The 8086-nt window shown below is 33.5% G+C and overlaps 1 long non-coding RNA gene across 1 annotated transcript; it reads right to left on the reverse strand.

Moving 5' to 3' along the window:
- Positions 1-2101: 2101 nt before the first annotated feature.
- LOC115494819 (uncharacterized) lies at positions 2102-6891 on the reverse strand. Its single transcript, XR_003959850.4, has 3 exons — positions 6295-6891; positions 4665-4738; positions 2102-2761 (listed from the first exon to the last, which is right to left on the reverse strand). It is a non-coding gene; the product is annotated as an uncharacterized lncRNA (long non-coding RNA).
- Positions 6892-8086: the final 1195 nt, after the last annotated feature.

Here is an 8086-nt window from a genome sequence, read left to right on the forward strand (position 1 = left end):
ATAGCTTTAAATATAGTAAACACAGTCAGTCACATAGCAATAATTGGGAGCTAGACTGGCAAAAACTTTGAAAAAGTTAATTCTTCATACCTTTTTAGTGGAGGTCTACAAGAACTAATTTCAGATAACAAAATAGAAAAGTAATCTCTTCTTTTATTATGTCTTTACTATCCTAGGAATAACAATTTTTTTGCACATCACCACTCATTGACTTAGCACTATAAGAAGGAATTTCATAAGTTGTCTCAGCTCTTAAGTTTCTTTTTACATTCCTCTTTTTGTTCCTAACATATTCTACCTTTGCTTCCTTCTCCAATAATGCATCAGATTGTTGAGTCCTACACCAATATTCTCTTCTAACCGTTGAGCCTGATGATGAAACTTAATGACTTGATCCTCCCGCCAAAGAATGGACTCTTACCACATCCTACCAAACAAAATTCATAGATTTCATATATTTAATAAAGGCTCAAATAACATTTTCTAGGCCCAGCCTTAAGAAATCCAGGCATTACGTCCTGTTCAATACAGCTACTTCCATGTTTGTATAAGTTTTTAATGCACTGAACATGTCCTGGTCTTGTTAGCTTAACATAGACTCTCAGTACTTTGAAATTGTCTTACTAAATGCTGTTTCTTTCTGGTACAACCTTCTACTTATGCTTTGACTATATTTTAATTTTACCTTCTACATTATACCTGATGCTAACCCAAGTAAAAATTGAAAGAAATGAGCCTTTTATTAGTATTGCCATCTATTTTTCTCCTTCCCTGCCATACTGTTTCAGGAGAAATAACACTGGTTCAGTGAATTCTTAGAGCAGAAGACCCAAAAACCCTAGAGAAGTAGAAAATGTCAATGGTTATGGTCTTAGGCAATGAATATGGAATTTGAAACATTCAGATTAATGGAATGTCTTTGACAAGAAGGAGAGAACAAACCGTCTTCGCAAATTAGACTTTGGGTGGAAGTGTAGAGCTTAGTAAAATTAATCAAGTGATAATCACTTTTTTACTGGGATATTGGATTTATCTGATTATAGTATAGTTGGGTGATCTGCCAGATCGGTCTGCATCTCACAAAACAGGATGGGACCCTGACTGGTAGCAGACTTAGGATTTATTATCTGTCTGTATCATGCAAGCAAAAAGCAAGAGACAGAAAAAATAACAATATCCATGCAAATCCAGATCAAAGACAAGATAGCAGTTTATGCAAAGCCTTTTTCTACATATTCTTTGAACCAATAGCATAAAAGTAAAGGTGCAAAGTCATTATACTCTAACCAATAAGAAAAGGACCCACGTGGGTTTAACATTAACAAAAGGACTTCTATGAACCTAAAAAAATATACAATAATTCATTATATAAAATTGAAACTTCTTCTATCTTTGCGAAGCATATAATCTAGGAGTTTTCACATCTTGAACTATCAATAAATTCTTGTTTTCTTGTTTTTCATGGTAAATATAAATGTATTCACTTGGTTCTTGTTTTCCTAGCTTCCCAAGAGAAGGTTTTTAAATTTCCCAGCCTGTCTCAGCTTTATGTCTACTTTCTGGGGCCTTTTCTAAAATCTTTTCCCTTTTTATATTCCTACACGTGAAGTACTTATTTTCTCAAAGAATACAGATCATCTTAAAGACCATTTAATAACATTTTCAAGAGCTTGTGTTAGCACCCTCTGTATACAAAATTAGAGAAAGCCCACTTCTTATCTGCAATAGAATTTCTGTGTCAGCATTTTTCTGGGAAGCTGAAAACAGACTCAAAGAAGAGAGGATTGTATCTTCAGCTTTTTTGGAAAATCAGCACATTTCTCCTGTTGTCCAATTTAACATCTACTTCACTAAATATGTCAATCAAATAAACCCTCTCATATTTGTTAAAAAACAGCACGATTCACCCAGCATCAACTCCACTCAAACTAGCAAATGCATCTGGAAAAGGCAAAGTTTAAGCATAGTGGTTCTGTATGAATCTCCAAACTTTCCAGGGACAAAATTCCTGGCCTGCTGTCAGTAACCTGCAGATACCTCATAACGGAAAAGCTCCTCAGCTTCTCAGACATTCACAGTTTCTGCTCTGATTAAGCCTATTATATGTTGTCTTGCACTATTTCCCTTTTAAATTCCTTAATACAAAAGGGAATTGTAGGTGAATAAGGAACAAGAGTGACGATGAGGTGCTTCACTGGCTTAATGATCTGTGATTAGATGCCCTAGATCAATAGTGAAGTGGTATTGACAAATTTCTGAAAATGAATCCTCTTTTTTATCCTCATATTTTAGGTTTTTACTCCATTTGAGGCACCTTCTTATTCTACCAGATATCAGGTAATTGTGACAGTAAAGAATACATTGTCCAAAAAGAAAAGGCTATGTAGCTGGATAACAGCTACCTTATCACAGTGCTCTTGCAATACAAATACAGTGCATGATGCAGTCATAAATAAAAGTCTAAAAAGAATCAATGAAAACAGTTTAGTGGTAAACATTTACTAATTTTAATCTTATATCTATTATTACTACCATATCAATAAATACACGGTCATTTCACAACATGCATTACAGAAGTTTGCTTTTGTTCAACACATGTCCAAGAAAATTTCTGGTTACATTAAACAAAAGTATTTTTGGGAACTGAATGTCCTTATTTCTGTTTTTTATTTCTGATGGCAGGTGTCCATTTCCATTATCATTTGCTGGTTTTGTGGTAAAAAAGCAAAGTAGGCAAATTCGTTTCACTTATAAAGATTTTCTGAAAGAGAGAGAGAAGCTAGTTTTAAAGAATTCTGTCTATAAACTGAACAATAAGTTAAAAAGTTAACAAAGTTACAGTAATTTTTTTGTGTGCCACTGTCAAATGAGTTGACTCAATTTCACATTGTTATTGAAAGAGTGCTATAGTTTCAAGAATCAATAAAATACTGAAATTTTAATGCAAAATTATAAAATACCTCTTGATTTCAAATATTTTAGTGTAATTTTAAAATTTTTAGCTAAAAAATAAAATAGAAGTATTCTTCACATTTTAATTCACTTTGTAATTGTTATTTTTATCTGGGAAAAGTTTTGGAAGGACATATATGCATTATTTCTAAGTAAATCTGAAGTATGTCAAACTTTAAATGCTAAATGCATCAGAATACCTCATGCTTTAATAGACGCAAGTGCACAATGTAAAGCTCATGGAAAACACTTAATTACATAAAGGTCAGTGTGGGCATTGATGGTTTTATCCAGACTACAACTAAGTACCTTAAGGTATTAACTGATGAAGTGTTATTGCTGACAAGAACCCAGAATAATAAATTATATGTTTTATAAAAATTCAGTGTAGCATATATAAAAAAGTATAAGCTATTTTCTCTTGATGCTCAAAAAAATATACAGTAAGATAACTTAGATGACTTTCCCATCTAGCTTAGTTGAGGCCCAACTACTAATCCGGTATTTATTTTGTTCTGTTTCTTTTTATAGAAATGTTTATCTAGTACATGAGATACTGAACAATTAGTTCTAGATAGGTACAAAAATACCTCCAAGCACAAAGAAACAAAGGGAGTCTAAAACAGTAAAGCAAGTTACAGACTGTTTCAACTTCTTTCCTTTATTCATTAATGATGGTAATAATCAAATTCAGATACCAAATTCTGATATGTTCAGGTATTCAGAATCAATGAAGATAGTTACTTTAAAATCATACTTAAACTGAATACAGAATAACGCATGTGAAATTGGTCAGGTATGATTTTAAAGATTAGCCTAGAAATATTTATGCAGTCATTTAATGCAATAGTTCAGATTCTAGTAAACCCATAATCTTTCTTTCTTATGATTGTACTGACATTACAGGCTGTTTAATTTCTCAGCTATCATTCCATCACAAAAAAAGGTACAAAGCAGGAATGAAAATGAAAGAGGAATGAGGGAAATTTAGACCTAAATACAGAATTTAAAAAGCACAGAGACAACAGCAGGATAATAGCATAATATTTCTACTACTAGGAATAACTTTCCAAATGCTTCATTACATGCTTTGCATGAGTAGTTGAATCTAGCAAACAGAAAACTTCTAAAATTTCCCCTTCCTTTCCAAAAATCTTCTGCTATTTATTAGACTAAATTAAATTCGCTTCTACATGTAAATGTGAAGAAAGGTCGTCATGAGGTTAAGATTGAAATACTCAGCTCTGGTTATTGCCTTTAGCATACTGGATGAATAAAATCCATAATAGTCAATAATAGTCATAAGACTCAAAAAGTCCATAATAGTCTTCAAATGTCAACATCTCTACAGCTCAATTGTGGTTGTAAAAATAATCAAATTATCATTTGATCATTCATATAATGAAAAAAAAAGAGTAAACAAAAAAAAAACCCTCATGCAATGTTTGTAACAGCAACATAAATGTAACTGCAGTTAGTTAGAGCACATTGAACTGTATTATTTGAAGCAATTTTTACAGAACATTGTTCAAGTTCTATTCCCAAACAGATCACAGTACAAAAAATATTAGGAAAGAATGTTTAAAAGTTTAACAGTCATGAAGATGAGGAGAGTTTGAAGTTTGTGGTACTGTAATTTTTCTTAGGAAAAGTATTCCTTGTACCATTGTTTTTTCCTCTAACAATTACACAGGTGAAATGAGATTGCAAACCTATGGATGAGGAGTAGGATCAACTCAAACTTCAGGTTCATATGTACATTTTGCAGGTTTAGAACAGACACCATCTGTAGCAAGACATAAAAGAAGGAATTATTTATGTAATTGGGCATAGACATTATATACGCTCAAGAACGGAAGTCTGCATGTATGAAAATACTTTTGAAAAAGCTGGCATTTATTTACTCTGAAGCACACCATTCATTAGCAATTCTATCTTCTATAGTAAGTCTCACCAAATTCCTGTTGATGCAAATTAATGTCATAATCTAGAAGAAATATTTTTAGAATGTTATGCAGAATCATTAAAATGCTTCACTACTTACACTACTCCATATGCCATGACTACTACATATATAAATGTACTTAATATATGTTTATGGAATTTTAAAAGTTTTAAAGTGTTTTAAATTGAAATGTTAGCCCTTTTCTTGATAATTTTAACTATCAGAAAGCTGGGTATGTCTTATTTCCAAAAGTATATTGTATTATTCCTCAACACAGAAAGTTGGATTTAACTGATTTATAGGCATGATATGACTTCCCAGCTGTGGTGCTGCATCCAGGTCTGGGGTCCCTAGAACAAGAAAAAAATTGGATTTGTTGAAACAAGTGAAAAGAGATACCAATTTGATCAGAAGGCTGAAGCACCTCTCTGATGCAGACCAGCTAAGAGAATCGGGGCTCAGCCTAGAGAAGAGGCTCCAGGGAGATGATATAGCAGTCTTCCAGTACCTAAAGGGGACCCATGAGAAGACTGGAGAGGGCTTTTGTCAAGGCTATGTAGACATAGGACAAGAAAGAATGGCCTTAAACTAAAGGGTGGCAGGATTAGATATTAGGAAGGAATTCTGTGCCATGAGGGTGGAAAGGCACAGGTTGCCCAGAGAGGCTGTGGACTTCCCATCCCTGCAAGTGTTTAAGACCAGGATGGATGGAGCTTTGAACATTCTAGTCCAGTGAAAAGTTCCCTGCTCATGGCATGGGGGTTGGAGATAGATGGTGTTTTGTAGGACAGTGTTTAAGCTCCCTTCAAGCCCAAATCCTCCTATGACCCTATGATTCTTGAGGTTTTTGATCTGGGCATATACGCAGTCTGGGAGAAGGTCAAAATGAATCTCTGGAAACGAGCTCAAATTTTAGCATTATTTCTCCAGGAACCTCAGATTAGGAATTCTCACAGAGGAATTCAGATTGCTGGAATGGTCCTAAGGCTATGGATTGGTAAAAACAAACTTTGATTCACCCTTTGCTCATGCCCTGCTGTGCACTCTACTGACAGAACATCTGTTCTTCCTGTAGGTGTATTAACTATGTATGGAGTCTGTCATGCTGCCTAGTCTCTGCGCCAGTACACACATCAATCTATTTTTTTTCAGTTTTTCTTGTCTTGCAGGCAGCTAGAATGTTTCTTACAACTTTTTTTAATGACATTTTTGCTTACATTGCTTTAAATGTTTCACTAAATTTTGCCAGTTTATAGCTTCAAAGACTGCATAGCAAAATGAATTTACTTTTACAGTTTTTTTTTTTTAATTTCCTTATAATTGAGACCTGTACATTTTCTCTAGATAAATCATATTACTTTAGTCTGTTTTAACCGCAGGGTTTTAGCCCTACATACCTTTGCACAAATCCTTTTCCTTCAGTACATAGAGCCTTTGCTTCAGCTAAGCCTGTTAATTATCTCCTCTGTTGATATAATTGTTTCCCATGTAGATTTTAACATTTTAGGTTAGCTGCTCTGTAAAAAGCAGAGAAAATGGGAGAAATTGAGGATCTTGTCAGGTACCTGGACAGAAAATTAGGTATGTGATTTATAAGCATATGATCAGAGAATACATCGCTGATGTGCCTCAGCAATTACTTGTTTCTTCAGGCATGGGGTTAGTTACAGAGGATTGTATCTCACCCCAGAGCCTGTGTAGGAGTCCATTATCAGCAATTGCTACCTGATAACAAGTAAACACGATCACAGGAGCTGCAAAGGGAACCCTGCTGTTGCAGTAGTTTATTGCATAAAATCCTGCCAAGAGCCAGAAATATTTCTTGTACTGAAGATCTACCTGTAGAGATCTTTTTTCTTTGAACCAGTGACTATATCTGACCCTTAATATATTAAATTCTCTAAAATATTACCATAGGAGTGTGGAATATATTGTCAATTATTACAATCTTCAAGCTGCTGTAATGATACTTACCAAACTTTAAGGCATCTTCTTCAGACATATATAGTGATATGATATTCTATTACAAACCATATGCAATTTTTTGCTGAGCAGATAATCTGGTACTGTTGTAATTTCTTTTACATAGAATATAAAAATGGGAAAAAAAATAATGATGGAATCATTCTCAATTGCAAAAGACTTTACTCACTGTGACATTTTGGAGCACAATAATGGTATTATTGTAGCTTATTCCAGCGCCTAATATTGAATATTGGCTTGACTATAATTGCAAACATATGAAGAAGGACTGGAAACTGTCATCAAATGTTGGTTAAGTGTTTATTTGGGTTCCAAAGTTCCAGAGATTTGTGAGTTCCTGAGATGAAATTTAAAGTGCTAAATCTCAATTGTTTTAAAGGTACTGCAGCATGCAAAAACAGAGTTCTGGCAGCATTAAGGGTTCTGGCTCACATAAGGTGCAAAATATTAATTTCAAAATTTGCTAAAAGGAATATATTCCATGTAATTCTCTTCCTGTACTTTTCTTGCATTCACAGAATTACTTTTATTGAAGTCCAAATCAGATATGGAAGAGAAGCTTGTGGAAAGGAAAAGTCTAAAAACCTGGATGGAGCTCACTTCAGCAAACTTTCAGCAAACGGGAAGGTTGTTTATTTCCTAGATTACAAAATATATGCATCCTTTCTTTGCTTAATCATACTTTCCTTACATGGCTTTGCATGAGTAATTCAGCTACTGGATGACTCCTCCATCTGTTCAAGATACAGAATATTTACCCACAAATAAGGAATATAGCAAAGTTAAAATACTCACATTTTTCAGAATTCTAAAAATCTTTTTATATCATTTTTAATGGGTTACTTAAAACTGTGGGTCGGTAACTTCAACTCTTTTTTTCACTTTAAGTTAGTCATAATCTGTCTCTTTTCTTTATAACAAAGCATAATTTTATTATAGAAACTCTGACATAAAAATAAAACTTTTATGCAAGACTACAAAGGAAATGTTTTTCAATAAATGGTTCTCCCTACACATGTTCCTACTGCCTGGAGTGATATTCTTATTTTAATTTAGAAGCACTGAGTGGTTTTATCAGATAGCTATAAGCAGAAGTTAAATGTTAGTATATTAAGGTTAGAAAAACTTCCATAAAACTTGATTTCTATTCATAAATAAGAGGAAAAATTATTCTTTTATTGGCTTTTTAAAGTCTACTAGAAATAT

This window comes from Taeniopygia guttata, chromosome 4, assembly GCF_048771995.1.
Source record: "Taeniopygia guttata chromosome 4, bTaeGut7.mat, whole genome shotgun sequence".
Classification (NCBI taxonomy): Eukaryota; Metazoa; Chordata; class Aves; order Passeriformes; family Estrildidae; genus Taeniopygia; species Taeniopygia guttata.